A 16,819-nucleotide genomic window follows, 5' to 3' on the forward strand; every position below is an offset into this window, starting at 1 on the left:
GCTGCCGCTCGATGTTCGGGCCCTTGGTGCAGCCGCTCGGCCTGCTCCTCGCAGGACACATCGCGTTTGGTGTTGCACCAGTTGTGCTAGCTTAAAATAGGGTGTGTGTGACTGTTGGTGAAGAATTGCAGTTAACAACAGTAAACAATAACTTCTTTGGAGGAAAAAAATTGGAAACACAACTTTCCCATCCTGGGCAGGCAACTGCTCATCTTGGCAGATAACTGGTGTAGAGGGTGCTTACATGTTCATCACTGTTTTGTCAGTCAGAGCTGCTGTTTCAAACCGAAATCAGCAGCTTGATAACTAAGGTCTGTCTTTGCTAATGTTTTCTGTAGTTTGTTTAGCAGCACTGAATATCTGTGTGTTTCTGCTGCTGGTGTAGTCATACCCTAAACACGAAGAACAATGGGGGAACTATGGTGTGTGTGGGAAAAACAAAATCAACTAAACCCTTTGCTTACCACCTTTATGCTTATATTTAGCAGCAGCTTTTAGGATGTGCCTGGTGGAAATGTGCTAGTTTCTGGGTGGAATGAATTTTTTCACCTATTTGGGGCTTGGTGCTGTGCTGGGGCAGTTTGTGCTCCTGCTGGGCTGTACGTATAGGGAAGGGAATGGATGATTACAGCTACCCCCGCAATCCATAAATAGTTGACAGGCCTCTTCTGACCAGAGTACATTTCGCTGCTTGGAAATTGCACGTGAAGTGCAAGTTGCTCCTTTATGGGCCCTGATAGCCTGTGTAGCATTTGCTGGTGCTGGTAGCATTTGTTTTGGCTAATGGTAAACTCAGTAGCATTTTTATTATCTTGTTTGGATATGTTTAGATAATAGCAAAGGGCTTTACTTGGGAACTGATGGATTGGATGTTTTGTGTGTTTCCTGTAACACTGAAACTCAGGAACACTTAATAAGCCTTCTTGAGACTTCATGCACAGAATGATTTGATTTGTAGATAAGTGGTAGACGGCAAACTCTCACTAAGTTTTTAGATTATTTTGTCAGTGCGCATTTGTGCTGCTTTGATATCTGCCACTGAGGTCATATGTCAGAGTACTGACTTTCATTTAAGCTGGAAATTGACAAGTGTTGTGATGTCAGGGTGATCTTCCCCATGTCCTGTAGGTGCCTGCAGTTTACAGTGATGTAATGGAACTTATATGATCTGGTATCTAAAGCCATACTGAAGAACTCCTCTGCCTGGTTTAGGCGGAACTCTGGGAGAAGGAAGCAGCAGCTTGGTGGCTGGAATAGCTGGCTGGCCTAGGAAGCGGGTATATGTGCTAGGGAGTGGGTTTAGCATTGGCCAGGTGTTGGATGTGTATGCAGGGATGCCCTTCAGGGAAGCCACTGCTATTGCTCAGCACCAGCAAAGCTGGTCCCAGCAGATGGGGAAAGGAAGGCACCCGTGTGGCACATAGCCATATGGGTACTTAACTGCTGTGCTTTAAAGGTGGGGCAGGGATGCTGATCTTGAGGAGTGAGATTCACAGAGCGCTTCTGTGGACATATTGTTACAGATGCTTTTATGACCAGGCAGAATTTTAGCCACTTGATAAATTTGTTAGGGAAAAGTGAAACAAAATGCAGCAAATAACAGTCCAATGTGTTCTTCCCTTATCTTCCTTTTTGAAAAGGACAAGAAAGCAATATTTCTTCAAGAAGAACAAGAAGTGATCTCTCTTTCCTTTGTGCTGTGGAAGGACCCTGTGAGTCATCCTGGGGAGAGAGAAAGCATCTCCGTGTCAGTTATGTTAGGAGAATTTCTGGGAAGGATGAATGAAAAGCCAGTATAGGTTAGAAATCAAGTTACCTTTCATCTTTGAGACTTTGCATTTTTTGTAGGAAATTAAAAAAAAATTATGGGATGCTCAAAAGGTGTAAATACTGAAAAACTGGTTTTGTTTGAAAATTTTAAAAGATCTTATTTTGGATATGATCAGCCTGTTTTAAGAATGTACCTAAAATTGAAAACAAACAAAAAACAGTTGAAAAAAAAAAAAGCCAAGCAGCATTGTGAATAGTTTAGATCTGGTTTTCTTGTCAGAGAAATAGTAATCTCTGCCCTGGCTGACTCTACATCTCTGGAGGAGTGGTCTCTCATGCTGAAAATGTGGAATATGTTGGCAGAAGTATAGCACTTAAAATAATTTGTGTAGTCTTTGATGTCTGTGTGTGTTCTCTCACTGGAGAAAGCTGTATTCTTCATGCTTCATTGTGATCCCTGAAATGATGTTTAATGGAGTAGCAAAGTAAAAACTCTGTTAATGCATCCTGCTTTCCTCTATGCAAATATATGAGTATCAGAACTTCTGCCTCCAAGCCCTTTCTATTATAGATAAGAAAATCAACTGAAGTTTTAGGCATTCTTAAAAAGAATGCCAGATGAAAACACTCCAACTGCTGAGTTGTTGCTCATCGTGCTGGAAAATGAAGGTAACGTCTGAAGGTCCATAGAGGTCAAGTCCAGTCTTATCACTGGCACCTTGCTGCATAATCCCTTTCAAAGATTTAGTGGCTGGAGCAGAAGCTTAGCAGGTGAGCCTGGAATGCCCAGGCTGATCTGGAGCCTGACTTTGGGAAATCACGTAACATTACTTCTGCCTCTATTTAGCTATTCTGTCTCACATCCTGATAGTCACAGAGCACTCAGGGCTCTTTGGGATCTGAGTATGACCAGTTGATCTACAATTCACAAAAAAAATCTGTGACCATTTGTTTGGACTCAGAGAAATTGATGATGTGGTAATTGATGGGTATGGGTAATGGGTTGTCATGGAAGAGGTTGTGTGGAGCTCAGGATCTGTTGTGGATCCCACAGAGCCTGAGTCAGGTCCCAGCAAGCTCTTTCCCCAGGAACTGATGCAGCCCAGAGCTGTTTTTTGTTACGCTTAATGGGTGAGGTTGAAGAGTGTGATTGTCTGAAAGGCCAGTGTTCTCCCTCCATGGACTCTCAGGTATGTGTTGAGTAAGGTTGGGATCAAAAGTGTGGAAGAACCATTTCCCATTCAGCTGGAAGCTTGTGGGTTTCTGCTCTCTGTCATCCAAGATATAAACTTGGGATAGGGAAGCAAGAACCAGGACACTTAATCTCACAGGTGTAATATTACATCTGTATCTTCTTCACGTCCTTCACTTCCCATCTTTCTCTTCATTAAACATGGCACCAAACCCAAATTATTACAGAAACTGAGCATACTACAGTTTGCTAAAAAAGTGATTCACTGCCTAACCACTCTGGGCTGCTTGTATTTTTATGTAAGAGGGAGCATTTCACTTTCCCTATAAAATGGCTGCAAAAGTTTTATAGAAACCTCAGTGCCTGCTTTTTCTACATGCAAATTTGGAAACTTGATAATCCAGTTTTGATGCTGTGCTCATTAGTGAAGCTTTATTTTGTAAATCTTGTAACTCTGTTGGAGTAGTCATTCTTATAGTAAAAGACTTTGGGTGAGTTAATTTAAACACCATACTGTATTCTTCATCAGATTTTATGGTGCTTTAATTATAGGAACTCTAATGAGATTAGTAGCCATGAGTAAATCAGAAGGAATGGTTGGGGGTGGGGAAGGACTGCATGTGACAGCGTTTTGTTTATGGTTAGCTTTGGTGGGACAAGAATCCTTCTTCCTTCTGAGCATGAAATGTGGAGATCATCCTCTGCTCAGGACCTCAGTCTCTGTCTGTGACCTGAGATCTTTTTTTTTGACCCCTCTCTTTTCTGTGCATGATTTCTTTCTGGAAGAGCTGGAGAAAAAAAGCTGCTGACTGTTACAGACAGGATTTTTGTGGGGAATGTGATTTTAAACCTTCATAGTGAAGAGTAAAATTGAAGAGCAGTCTGCATCACATAAAACTAGTACTGGCTGGGAGCTGGAGGGCCTTGACACCTGTGTCTCGTCAGGTGTCTGATGGTATCATATAAATGATACATCTTCAAAGCTGTAGTCTGCTGATGAAAACCAGCCAGCAGAAATGTAGGCACCAAGTGCTGAATCATCTGATGGTTAATGAGCTGCTTGTGCCCCGAGTCAAACCAGAGCTCAGAAAGGCCACTGTCATTCAGTGCAGAAGCAGCTCTGTGTTTGCAAGGGTAATTAATCTAAAACCTTGCTCTAACACCAGCTACCGAGTTGCTGGGATGGCTGCACACTGCCTGCCAGGAGGTGATGGCAGAGTGAGCGACCACCCCTCCAGCTGACATTGCAAAAATGCAAAGTTTCCAAAGGAGGAAGAGAGGTGCAGGAGAAGAAAAGAACCTGCTGGTTTACAGGCTTTCTAAACCAAATTAGCAGCCTCAGCCACTGTAAGCTGGCTGTGCTCCTGAGGAGAAGAAGGCAGATAGACTTGGTCCATCAGATGCAAGCAGCCTATAAGCTGCAAGAGCACCTAAACTACTTCTCTGACATTTTCAGCAAGCAGCTTCTGAAAAGTCTGTTGTGTTCTCCTAATGTGTTGTATACAGTACCAGTGTCAAAATGCTGCTGCACAGGCAGATGTCACAGTTCAGGATGATACCCAGGTACCTCTAAGATTGTGAAAGTTAGCCTTTCAAGTTGACAAGATACATGGCAGACTTTAAGTCCATCTTGAATGCTTCTTGGTGAAGCCAGTTTGTGCTAAAACTTAAGTTTGGAACAGCTTACAAATCCAGCATTGATGAAAACACTTTGAAATTAATTTTAAAGAAAACTACTTTTGAGCAATGTTCTTGAATGATGATACTGCCTAGTTATCCCACTGTATGTAGACCTAGGTGCTCTGTCAGCATATGAGCACTGCACATGGTATGTTTGTTCCCTGTGCTGCAGGAGTAGCTTCTAGCTTACTCTTTGTGGCTAGCTACGACTTCCTCTTGTTTGGATAAGTCTTTGGCAGGTGTAGAGCTGGAATTGTAGCTGTCATTTCTTAGCCATGCTGTTATGAAGTGAAGTGGAAGAGAGTGGCTGTTCTTACAGCAAAGAACATTTTCAGTAAAACTCTGGGATCTAAAATAGTGAGAATAGGAAAGATGATATCATATTTGAACAGTTGCAAGAAGGGTTTTACTGATGCAGAAAGGCCTCAGTTCCTGAGGGGAGGATAAATGGCTTCATGAAATTGTTGATGTTGGTAGTAAGTGGTAAGGGTAAATGGTAGGTGCTACGGTGATACCATAAGTTGGCTGATGTTGATAGTAAAGTTGATTGAGGTGTAGTTTTCCTATGATTGGGAGATTGCAGTGGGAGATGGAGAGCCAGTTTTGTTTTAGTTGGGGCTGAGACCTAATTATGAAAATGTGTTATTTCTGTGAAGCAGAAGCCCTCCTTGTCAGCTGTCTCTCACAGCCAGTGTGTTGCACCTCGCTGGTCTGTGGATGGTGTTGGCTTTGGGGACCACAGACAGGCTGAGCCATCAGGAGATCATCTGCTGCCAGCCCTCCCTCCCGCTGCCCCTATCAGCTGTTCACACGAGCCACCAGGCACAGGTATGGAGTCAGTCCAGGGAAAGTTAAACTAAATGAATTGAAATTCACCAATAGGTGAACTATTGGTGTTTAGTTGTCCAAACAAAAAGAAATTAAGGAGTTAAATGAGGGTTGGGAAGGCCTTCAGCTCACCTCTGCCCCATAACTGCTTCTCCACCCAGAGCAACTGTTCTTCCAACTGCTCTGAGGCCTCTTGGCCCTTCATTCCTCTTTTCTTCTTGTACAAATATCTTGCTTCCTGCTGTCTAAACCAGCCAGGCTCGAGGAAAGTATGTATTTTAAATGGCCAGGATGTCAGTACATTGTCAAAATGATTAAAAGGTGTAAGGGATGTAATTTCTTTAAAAGAATTCAAACTGGAGGCTTCCCCCTGAAGAAGTACATTACAGGTTTATCTGTCTTTCTGTATGCTTTATCTGCTTGTGTTTATATTTCTCCTGCTCCTTTTTTTAAAGTATTTTCTTGATGAATTATATTTTATAAGTAAAAAAGTCCTGGTCTATAGGATTTTGTTAGCCGAATACTACTTTTTCTATACTAGAAAAAGTGACAAATTTGCCTTGTGAAAAGGCTATTTAATTTTTGAGTCCATTTTTAAGTACTTGAAAAATTTTTGGTAGGGCAAAGAAATTAATTCTACTTGGAAGTTAAAAATTAGGGTGAAAAATTCAGGGCTTTACTCAGAAGAATATTTTATGGATTTCAGTGTGGAAGGTCAGAAGTTTAACAGTAGTTTAGGCCAGATTTGGAATTAAACCTGAAATGGCTTAGATTCCATGTTCAAGTCCACATTTACCTTAGATGCTGCCTCACTGCTTTGATTTGAGATTGATGTATATTTTCATTGACAGCCTTGTTGGGATGTGCTGTTGCTCTCATTTACTTATTTAATTGTGAGAAAGGCTGTGCAGTTCCTAGATTAGAAGTCCATGAAAAGGTAAAGAAATTTCCAAGTCTGTCACACTTCCATTTCCTTATGAGCTTGCTAAGTAGACCACAGAGCACTCATTTTCCCCAGTGATGTTTTTATTAAGTACAGCACGAACAATATAAGATTTTACTGGAAAATAGAAGGGGCAAAGTTTTATTTTCTCAAGCTTAGTCATCCTGATGCCATTGTGTATTGTTTTCTACCACTAACATAATCTGAATAGCAGCAAAGGCAGGTACCTCTCTGATTTACTTGGTTTGGCTTCCTGATCTTGTAGAAATTGTGGTGTATCAGCTTAGGGGTGTGGGATGGGGATCTGAGTGACTCTCTCCCTTTAGCTTGTAGGAGAGGGGAGTCCTATCCAAACTGTTTCAGCTGTGACGTGGCTCTGTTGGGTTGCTCACACAATACAAGGAAGGAAGAAAAAGGAGAAGAAGATTGCTGGGATGGGAAGGGCATGATGATCATGTAGGAATTGGTTTGCTCCAGAAGGTGGACTTGCTCAGGGTAAGCTTTCATAAAACAAAAGGGAATTGTGAAGGTTGGTGGCCTCCATGTAGGTTGGATCCTTGGCCTCTATTTAAAACTGCAGCTGAATACTGGCCAGTTATTCTGGTAAATGGTGGCCAGAAAGTGAAATGGGTCTTGCTTTTTTTCTGGTTTCCTGTTGGATGGAGGTAGGCGGGAAATAAATCTAGCCTTAAAAAAGAAAAAAAAATAGTAAGGATTCTAAACTCAGTTTAAAGTATAGAACTTCCAGGAAAATAATGGGTTAGTGTTTTACTGAGCTGCTGGAAGACTTCTATACCCCCATTGGCAGCAGGGTGGGTGGAGTAGGTAGGTACAACATCCCATCTGTGACACGATTACAGAGTGCCTGTGAGGTGCCACTTCCCTGTAGAAGCAAAAAGAATATAGTGTCCTTCACTATAGTCAGTACTATTGCTGCTGCAGGGGGACAAAGAAATGTGGGGAGGGGCTTCTTAACCCTTCAGCCATTTTAATGTTGCTCACTATGAGAATGTTAACTGGGGAGAGGACATCTTATGGCTTTCCATTCCAGTGCACCTGTGCAGTGCCAGGTAAAATCTGTCCCCTTCGAAGCCTCACAGGAGTAAGCGTATAAATTGCTCAGTGCTTTTTTACATGCGCGTGCAGTTCAGTTGTGCAGTAGCTTGGAAACTGTTTAGTTAACTTTATGGCATTAGCCTGCAGGTTAAAAATGGGAAAGAATGTGCAACTTTGGACTTTTTTGGAATGGATGGATCTGCAAAAGAGCAATGATAGCTCACAGTATTTAGATGCCTTGTGTTGCATACCAACTACAAAATGTGCATGTTAGTATGTTTTTCTGTGATGAACAGATCTATATGGAGGTTAGAAAAGGAGTTGTGAAACACTGGAGTTCAGTCTAAGTGTTGTTTTTGTTAGACATTTATGCATATTGACATATACAGGTGCACCTAGGCCTCAAAGTGGCCAAAGTGAAATACAGTATTAAAATCTGGATATTTCAAAGTATGCACATATCTGGTGGTCCCCATTTGTCTTACATAAGGGAAGTGGAAATCAAGCAGACTCAGAAATTTTCACTCATTTGTATAATGGAAAGTAAATTCAGCCTTGCTTTTGTAGTATTTCTCAGTAACATTTAAAGAGTAATTTTCAAGCTTCTGAAGATATCAATTTTTTCAAGACATAATTTGGAGTTCCTACTTTATTTTAAATTACTAGCATCTTCCCAGTCAATAAGATATAAATCTTCCTTGCAGTGAGGTGCAGCTGTTACTGATGGACATTGCTGAGTGCTTTTGTCTCAGCAAAGTAGGTATTTCATGTCAAGGCTTGATTTGTTATTCTTTCAGTGAAAGCCACTCATCAAATCCTACCTGAATTATCCCAGAGTGTAATGCTTCATGAGAACCTCACCCAAGCCATGATAGGTTGTCAGACAAGGCCAGACTATCACTTCTGGTAAATTAAGGATCTAAAATGAGTTCTGGACCTCATTCTATTTTCTTTCCATGTCAAGAAAAGGAAACTTGTCTAAAGCTGACGGTATACAGTGATTTTAGCTAGCAGTGCTGCTTACCCCAGTCTGCTACTTGTTCCCTACTATTTGTGCATCATTTGATCCATCATCAGAAAGACCTGGTTTAAAAAGTAACCTTTCACAGTCATTTTTGCTTCTTTTATTCATACCCAGCTTCTAATTGTGTTATGCACAATGTACAAATGTTTATTTCACCGCAAGGTGGTACTGAATAAAGTGCTAAGTCAAGCAGTTTATTTTGGCAACTGTGGCAGCCTGTCAAACCAAAACATTTGAAATTGGCATGTTCACAAAGGTGGCAGATGGGGGTTTTCATTTGAGCTCCATGAAATCAAAACTGCGGTTTCGTCCTTTTGCTGCATCATTTCCTCTTTCACAATCCAGACAGAAGTTACAGTTTATCCAGTGCCTGAAGGTGCATCTGCACCCACAGCTCTTGGACAGGCAGGGTCCAGGGAGTTACTCAAGCTGCTCCCAGCTCTGAGGTGCCCAGTCAAGCCCAGGCTGGTACCCACTGCTCCTGTCTCCACTGCCTGTGGCATCATTACATAGGAGCTTTCAACTAGCTGAATTCTAAAGCATCCTCGTGTTTTGTAACATAGATTATTCTGAAGATAGTCTTACAAGTGAAATTTTTCATGTGAATATTGTTGCAAATGAGGAACCTCTCTCTGGATCTTGCTTGTTTCAACAGCTTTAGTTTGCTGCAGCCAAGCAATGCCAAGTATGGTTGTTATTTTCTTGAGAGAAATCTTTTTCTGCACCACAGAGTTCTCAAAGGAAGTCTCTTGTTGTTCCTAATCTATTTGAATAACAAGTGAAAAGATGCAGAACTTAAAATTATAGAAGAATTTGGCGGTTTTATTGTGTGGGTTATGTTTTGTTGAGGGTTTTTTTGGTGGATGGGGATAGGGGTGTTGGGTTTTTTGGTTTTTTGGTGTTTTGTTTTGTTTGGGATTTTTTTTCCTGCAAAAACACAAAATGCACATTGGTATTGAATATGACATTTAAAAATGTACAACAAAGCAAGGTATGGCACTGTCATGGAAGTACTGATATGTGTAATTAGATTCTGATAGTGAAGGTTCTTTTGAGCTTGGTCATACCGTCTCTTGGTATAAGTAAAATACCTAACATTTCTGTTGGAACAGACAATCAAAATAATGAGTATTCCAGCGTATTCTTTTCCACTCTAATTGATTTTTTTATGTTTATGTAGGTGTACTGCTTTTGACCCATAAAAATTTTAAGCCTCTTTTTAAAATTAATCTAGATTTTTAGAAAAGTTCTAGCATGTGCACTGGGCTGTGACTACAGCTTTTACAGGCTAGAAGCATGTTTTTTAGTGAGCGGCTTTGAGATGTTTGGAGAGAGGAGAGGAGAGCAGGAGTCCCATTTCATTGCATCAGTAATGAACTGGCACCAGACAATAAGTTTTATGATACTAGCTTATCATTGTGCTTCTGTATTGAGTTTCCACGTAGGAGAATTTTATCTATCCTTATGGTGAAAAGAAGGAGCAAGGAAGAGGTCTTTGATTATTTTTATTTTTCAAGTAAGAGCTTGTCCAGCTGTTGGAATGTTAGTAGGAGACAGCAGATCTGGGTGAATGATGGCAGATGATGTAAACGGCTGATAATGATGAAACCACTAAAACCTGAATGCTATTTGAGGCTCTGGTATAGAGAGGAGAGCAGTGAGGCACTTGTATGTGGTGAGGCTTCGTTTGGAGTTTTAGGTGTAGTTGGTTGATGCTGGCCAGATGCCAGACACCCACCAAAGCCTCTCTGTGTCTCTCCTCTGCAGCTGGACAGGAGAGAGAAAATACTTGGGGTTCATGGGTTGAGATAAGGACAGAGAGAGATCACTCACCAAATACCATCATGGGAAAAACTGAATCAAATTAGAGATTATAATTAAATTTATTGCTAACAAAATCAGAGCAGGATAATGAGAAGTAAAGTAAAGCCTTAAAACACCATCTCTCCACTCCTCCCTCCTTCCCAGCTCCACCTTCTACCCCAGGGAGCTAGGAGACTGGAAATGGGGATTTTGGTCTGTTCATCACATCAGGAGTTCCTCCCGCTGCTCAGGGAGAGGAACCCTTTCCCTGCTGCACCGTGGGCTCCCTCCCACAGGAGACAATTGTCTGCAGACTTGTCCAACCTGAGTCCATCTCACAGGCAGCAATCCTCCTCAGACTGCTGCAGCATGGGTCACGCTTCCACAGGGTGCAGTCCCCTAAGGACAGGCTGCTGCAGAATGGGCCCCTCTGTCCATGGGTCTCCCACCAGGTCACAGCCTCTGCTCAGGCGTCCACCTGCTTCAGCATGGAGCTGCTCCATGGGCTGCAGGTGGATCCCTGCATCCCTGTGGAGCTCCATGGGCTGCAGAGGCACAGCCTGACTCACCATGGTCTGCACCATAGGCTGCGGAGAAATCCCAGCTCTGGTGCCTGGAGCACCTCCTGCCCCTCCTTCTGCACTGACCTTGGTGTCTGCAGGGCTGTTCCACATATTCTCACCCTGCTCTTCTCTGGCCACAATTACATCCGCACAACAAATTCTTTTTCTCTTGTTTAAATCTGTTACCCCAGAGGTGTTACCACCATTTCTGATGGGCCCAGCCTTGGCAAGCGGCACATCTGTCTTTAGAGCCACCAGGGACTGGCTCTGCTGGACATGGAGGAAGCTTCTGGCAGCTTCTTACAGAGGCCACCCGTGTAAGAAGTGGGTGGCCTCTGTAAGGCCTCTCCCCCCACACTACCCCTCCACAAACCTGTGATTTAAATCCAATAAATCAGGTTTAAGAAAAATGGAGCCAAGGAGGACTGCAAGGAGGAAAGAACTGTTGTGCAGATGCAGAATTCTCTACTTGAGCATAAGCAGAACTGGGTGAAGAAATAACTGATCTGTCTAAATGCAAGAGGTTGTCATTTGGGTAGGCACTTGTAAAGAATTTTTGGCACAACACAAAACTCTAAAAATTGCAATGAATTGCTGGAAATCAGTATGAGCCTCTACTGGAGAGAGGGATTTAGGAGCATCTTTCCAGTCCCTGAAATTGGGAAGAAGGGTGCAGTATCAGAGCAGTTTGCAAAACCAGCACCTTCAGTACTCTCAAAAGGCTTCTTGTGTGGCCCCACTGTGTGCTGAATTTGGCCCAGTTAGATGGTAAGGCTGCCTGTGCTTCTCAGTGCGCTTTGTTGAGAAGCTGGAGTCCAGTGAGGAAATGCTAGAAGAGTTTTATTGTCTGGGGTTACTTTTTTCTTGACTGTCGCAAACAGTAAAATACTTTGTAATGCCCAGTGGGTACCTGCTTGCAGCACGCTTCAAACAGTGCTCTGTATCCGGCATTGTTTTGTTTGTATGGAAGGTGAAGTCAAGCATCTCACACTGGTTTTAGGAGAAATAGCTCTCAAATAAATTTCAAACCTGAGTTTTTGAGGCAGTTTCTGATTAGACTGTTCTGGCTGAATCAAAGCAATTTTCAAGCAGTTCCTTCCCTCTGCTGGCAGAGGAGACTGCATTGGTGTTACCCGAGTTGACCTAGGCTGTAGAGGATGCCTTTGTGAAATAACTCTCCAAGGGAATGCATGCAGGCTGTTGTATAAAGAAACTTGTGAGAGAGAGCATTTAGCAAAGACCAGTGATTGTTTTAGTTTCCACTGATTGCTTCTACATTAAAACAATGAACAGAACAGATGGTTAAGGTGGAGGAGCTATGTAATATTGAAAAACAATCTCTAAAATCATGTGATTTGGGTGTGGGGTCTGTTTTGAAAAAGACTTTTTTTTTTTGGGAAACTAACTATTAACACCTGGGCAAATTTGCTGTAAATTACTGGAAGGAAGTAGCTGGATATTGAATGTCCTTGTCTGTTAGTTGGCTGTGTGCTTCAGTTGACAGGCTGCAGCATTATCATTCTGGATTTATCTCCTGATATTTCACTCTAAGTTGTTGCTTTCTCTTTTTCTCTTTTCTTTCCCTTCTAGTTTTATATACCAGTATCTGTCAAGTTTGGTGGACAGATTTTGGCATTCTTAGAGTACTTATCTTAACTGCCAGGCAGTCCTTTGGAAGCTCAGGGTGCTTGCAAGGTGGTTTATTGGGGATTATGGTGACATCCGTCCTGGCTGTGTGCCTGATCTAGTGTACATAGGGAGGGCTTTGCTGCTGAGATGCAATAAGCATTGAGTTTTGTACTTGCCATGAAATACATCTGCAAACTCTCTAGATGAGCTTGTTGATGCTGTTGTGCTCTTTATAACTGCTTTATGTAGGAGCTAGATCCACAGGGAAAATCAATAAATATTGCATAGAGTTAGAGGCTTGGTAGCCATGCATACATGCCTTATGTTTTTAATGTTCTGTATGTGTTTGCACCTTTGAAGACTGTGCAACATGTAAGAATTTTTTTTATTCAGTTCTTGTTGGGTTAGGTTTATACGAGACTTAACTGGTCTCCTGCAGGGTTATATCGCTTCATGTCTCCGAGTTCACCAGTGAAGTCTGTCTGGAAAGACAAATTTAATGGAAGCACTGATAGATGCAAATTTTGGCTCTGCAATCAATATGAGCACCAGATGGATCACAGCAAGCCTACTTCTGGATTTGAACAAACCTTGCACAAACATGAAAAGTGACACATGCTGACACCAACAGCAGATGTTGAAACATGGAAAATATTTCTGACAGTTGTATAGTTTTAATGGATTTCTTGATATATGTAAGCCATGGTGGGAAAACTGATGGGAACTCTCTCTGGAATATATCAGATAATAGTATATCTTGTGTAATCATCTATTGAAACACCTGAAAAATGCAGTGCTACTGCCCAATTAATAAGATGGATGAAAAGAAATAAATGGCTGCTGGTACATATTTTGAGTGGGTTATAAAACCTTTATTTATGGCAGGAAGTTGAGCTTCTTCAAAAGATACATGCTTATCTAATGAGTGCTGTAAAGATCCTGGAGAGTGACCTCTGTCCTCACCAGCTTCCAACTTTTGCTCTCTTTCCTCTTCCCTTTCCTGGATAAGTTGCCGTTCCCCTGTCAGGAGTTTTTTGAAATGCAGTTTCCTTTTCACAGCGACCCTTTTGCATACGGTGTTTGTAGTAGCACTCTGAAAAGGTTTACAGAATTGGAGACAAACTTGGTTACATTATAGATAGTTCATCAGTGCCATTCAAGTGAAAATTACTCAATTGTGAACTTTTCTTATTTCTGTTGTCTTGAAGTGTTTGTCTTGTTTTCTTCCCTGCCATGTTTAATTGCACAGGAGAGAGACTTCCTTTGCAGTAGGATCTTTGTAATTACGTGTCACATCCTTTTGTCTGATGAAGGCTTTAGAGCAGGTAATGGATTTCCCTGAGAACTGTCCATGCTTTGCACTGCTGTTGTCACTCTGTTGTGTTCAGCTAAGACACTTGGTTCAACCTTCATGACACATCATGTACAGCTGGCTTCTCTGTTCCTTGCTGTGGTGTACACTGCTGGAGAGGGGACTGAACTGTGTCCAAAGCAGTCATGGTCCTGGGAAGTGTTCTTCCCTGTGGCTTGCAGAAGTTCTGGGCTAGCCTGTGTTACTCTGTTACTCAGCTGTGATTCCAGTGCAGTGGTTTTCAAGACAGAGCTCTATAGCTTTGTGCTTCTATTATATGAATAGTTTTGTTTGCAAAGTGGAACGATTGTGAAATTTGGATGTATAAAAGCATGTAGTAGTTATCTTACTGTTGCACTGGTTTTTACCAAAGGTTTTGTAAGACAACCTCCATCTCCTTGAAGTATCAGAAGAGATAGATTTTGTTCTCCCTTTTCTTACCTGTCAAGCTCAATTCCATTCTATAAGAGAATGGAATAACTGTGAGATTAAGACTTCATTTATCTGCTTTTCCTTCCTTTTTTCCTCCTCCTATCTTTCCTCCACAGAATTTGGTTGGGGTAGGAGGGCATTGGGATAAAGATCTAATCTTTCTGAAGCAGTAGAGTTCCTGTGTGTGATGTCACAATAGATAGTTTTACTCCAATTGCAGCTTTAATGTTCCAGTTAAACCTATATTATACTGTGTTAGATGGACTAAGAGGTGTTTTGATGCCATGTAGGTGTCCAAATGTCCTTGTGCAGGAAGTGACTAATACAGCTGGGCAGGTAGGGCTGCACTAATGAGACCAGAAAAAAAAAAGGGCTTTTTTTATTAACAGAGAAGCTCTCACTGTCCCACTTACAGAACACATAACATGGCTTCAAGAAAGTTAGTGTTTTTTTGGCATACTGTTGTTTTCACTACTTATTCACATTTTAGAAATTTTTTGGGGGGATGTAGGTTTTAGAGAAATTATCTGCATATATTATGTCTTGGGTTGTATAACAGATAAATTAGTTGTACTAATACTACATGGTGCAAACCCAAGCAAACAAAGATTTCTTGGGTTTTTTTAAACTGGAAAAACAGAATTAGGAGAGCAGTTCAGTCATACTTGTCCTATGTTGACCACAGTGAAAAATCCTTGGAATCATGCCTAATTGTGGATCCAGTTCAAACTACTTTAAAAACCGGTTTTATTGTAACTCTTTGGGAAAAACATGTTGCTTTGTGGTATTGTTTCATGTGAAACTAGCTGCAAACTTGTAAAATTCCGAATTTTTTTTCCCCACAAAAACTGTAAATTTGGAGAACTGATACCTGATTGTTGAAATTTCCTTGAACCTATAAACAATTGAATTACACTGATTATGGTAATAATACGAATGTGATGATAATTAAACTCTCATAGTAAAGTTAAATTACAGCTCATCTAATGGAAGTGGAAATACATACATTTTGCATAACTTCCTTTCTCCTTTCATGTTCTTTTTTGGATTTCTGTGTTTGAACTCCTGCTCTTAGGTCCTTCCTGCTCTCTGAATTTGCACACCTCGGTAAATATAAAGTTCCTGGAATACAGGCAGAATTGGGGTGCCCCCATCTTTAGTGGGGTCTCAATAAAAGTTCTAGTCTACTCTTGTGGACTTTTTCTGTTGCTTTTTGTTCCACTTTTCTCGTTATAGCTCAAGCAATTCCTGCAGGTTGGCTAGATTTTCTTTGCTGTATTGCATTCAAATTTACTGTTTAATGGGTCTTTCCAAGGGTCTCTTAGAAGTATTTCTGTTGTGTAGTATTCAGAGCTGCATATATGCAGTTTGTCTAGTCTCATGTAGGATGTGAATCCCAGATCTTGCATCCTAAGATATTTGTCTGCTGTCATAGCTAAGAGGGAAAATCATGTGAAGTCCCTTGAGAATTCAGCAAGTATATTTTTAATTTATTAAAATTATCATTTTTACATCACAGGTGCAACTTATTGTCTGCTGTTAGAATTGAAGAGTCCTAACACAGACTTCTAGATTTTCTTGGTTTCTTTCAGATGGAAATGTTCCATCCTGCTTGAATCTATGGGGGAAATACAAGTGAACAGTTAGCTTGAAGAATTCTGAGCGTGAGCTTTGGAGAAACCCTTACTTGGTTGCTCCTGTGGTTGAAAAAACAAACCAACAAAATAAAAAAAACCCAACCCCCCCAAAAAAACCAAAAAAGGAAAAAAATCCCACGCAACCCCTACCCCAAAAAAACACATTTAGGTTATTTCACTGCAAATCTTTAGTGTTTCAGTGACTGAGTGAGGAACTCAGTATTGCAGGATATCTGTCTTCATATTTACAAATGCTGCACACAGGGAATGAAATATTTCACTGCAGTTTTTCACTATTTAGCTGCAGATTTTTTCATTAGGTGGCTTAACGCACTAATTCTTACATCACTGAGGTGTCCCAGTCCTGTGGGACTTAAGCTAGATGCACTTCTTGTCCCTGGTGGCAATTTTATACCCCTGTAATATGCTGTGGTGGATTAAATTGCATGGGGCAGGGCTCCTTGTTTCTGGATGCTGTGCCACAGCAGGGTCCTGAGGGCAGCCTGCATTCCACTGGATATCCAGTAGGACTTCTGATGCAGTGGATGAAGGCTAACTGGTTTGGTGAGGAGTGAGACCAGTGTCGCGTGTGGGAATCCTGGTGCAGAGAGCAGAAGAGATGCAGGGAGCAGAGGCAGCAGAGCAGGGCAGAGGAGAGGCTGGGGGCTTGCAGGCTGCAGCTGAGGCTGCAGGGCTCTGCTTGCTCCCTTCATTTGCTCTGCCTGGGATGTGCTCTCTCCTGGCACATCTTTCCTAGCAGCTGATCAGCATGAGGTAACTGCCTGCTACTCCTAGGAGCTATTCCCTTTGATCAAGGGTTATGTTTTCTTCCTCTGGATGTGATGGATTGATTTCCACCTTGCTGACAGAACTGTGTAGAAGCTCATAGTCTCACATGGAAATGTTTTTGA

General features: G+C 41.6%; 1 protein-coding gene across 1 annotated transcript in view; it reads left to right on the top strand.

Annotated features, from left to right (window-relative positions):
• RNF217 (ring finger protein 217) overlaps window positions 1-16,819 on the top strand; it is a 61,543-nt gene that overhangs the window by 1,724 nt on the left and 43,000 nt on the right. The gene's annotated exons all lie outside the window — the stretch shown is intronic.

This window comes from Geospiza fortis, unplaced genomic scaffold (genome assembly GCF_000277835.1).
Source record: "Geospiza fortis unplaced genomic scaffold, GeoFor_1.0 scaffold98, whole genome shotgun sequence".
NCBI lineage: Eukaryota > Metazoa > Chordata > Aves > Passeriformes > Thraupidae > Geospiza > Geospiza fortis.